Source organism: Triticum dicoccoides, chromosome 5B (assembly GCF_002162155.2).
Source record: "Triticum dicoccoides isolate Atlit2015 ecotype Zavitan chromosome 5B, WEW_v2.0, whole genome shotgun sequence".
NCBI classification, from domain to species: Eukaryota; Viridiplantae; Streptophyta; class Magnoliopsida; order Poales; family Poaceae; genus Triticum; species Triticum dicoccoides.
The window spans coordinates 333,762,006-333,763,210 of record NC_041389.1 but is presented as its reverse complement, the minus strand read 5'-3'; positions in this window follow the sequence as shown (position 1 = coordinate 333,763,210).

The following is a 1,205-nucleotide window of genomic DNA, read 5'->3' as shown; positions in this document are numbered from 1 at the left end:
GGACGAGGCTCGCGATAACCACGACCATAGTTAACCTCGTCTGTCACGGTCTGTGTCTCCTGCATCGGTGGTGGTGGTGGAGTGTGAAACACTGTCTGCGAGAAGCCATAAATGTTTGTAGCTTGGTCATCATCCTCGCGGTCGCCCTCAAAGTACGAAGCACCACCACTAAGGATCGGTGACTGCTCTGAATGCATGAACGGTTGCGACTGGTTGCCGCCTGCGGTAAAGTAAAATTGATACAAATGCATGAACGAAGCACCACCAGTAAGCATCAGTGACTGCTGAGAATGCAAGAACGATTACTACACTGTTCAAAAGAATGTAGTGAGTAGTGTTACCTAGATTCATCTGCTGATGCCAGTAAGCGCTCCCTAGCTGTGAAGGAGGTGGCTCATGCCAGGAAGAGCTCCCTGGCTGTGAAGGAGGTGGCTCATGCCAGGAAGAGCTCCCTGGCTATGAAGGAGCTGGCTCATGCCAGGAAGAGCTCCCTGGCTGTGAAGGAGGTGGCTCATGCCAGGAAGAGCTCCCTGGCTGTGAAGGAGGTGGCTCATGCCAGGAAGATCTCCCTGGCTGTGAAGGAGGTGGCTCATGCCAGGAAGATCTCCCTGGCTGTGAAGGATGAGGTTCTGCACGGTGCACAGAGGGTCGTGGTTCTGAATGGTGCACAGAGGGTCGTGGTTCTGAATGTTGTACAGAGGGACGTGGCGGATGATGTGCTGGAGGAGGAAGTGCAACATCCGAAGTCCGTCTACACGTAACAGCTGCGTAAATCCCGCGTAGCTTGTCATCAAGACGCCTCAACCATGAGACGCCCTCTCGCGGTGGGATAGTTTCTCCCCTCTGAAAGCGCCGCATTAAAGCGGAAACCTCCTCTCGCGCCTGTACTGTCAAGTCACCCTGTACACAAAGAATGAACCAATTATATGCTCGTTGTATGATAGACACCACGAATAGACAACCAAGCGAATATGTCCAGATTAACAAAAGACTTAACATATGAGAACCAAGGCATTTACCGCGTGGTGTCTGGTTCCCACAACAGAGGCAATTGGGTACATATCGCTGGTGAGAGGGGCTTCGATCTGATCAGTAGCAGCTGATGGAACCAAGTAGATCCTCGTTGTATGCCGGTAACGCTGCAGATACAACCCAAACATTTCCCAGTTAAAGGGCCGAACCTCACCCCAGATATTTGTCGCAGC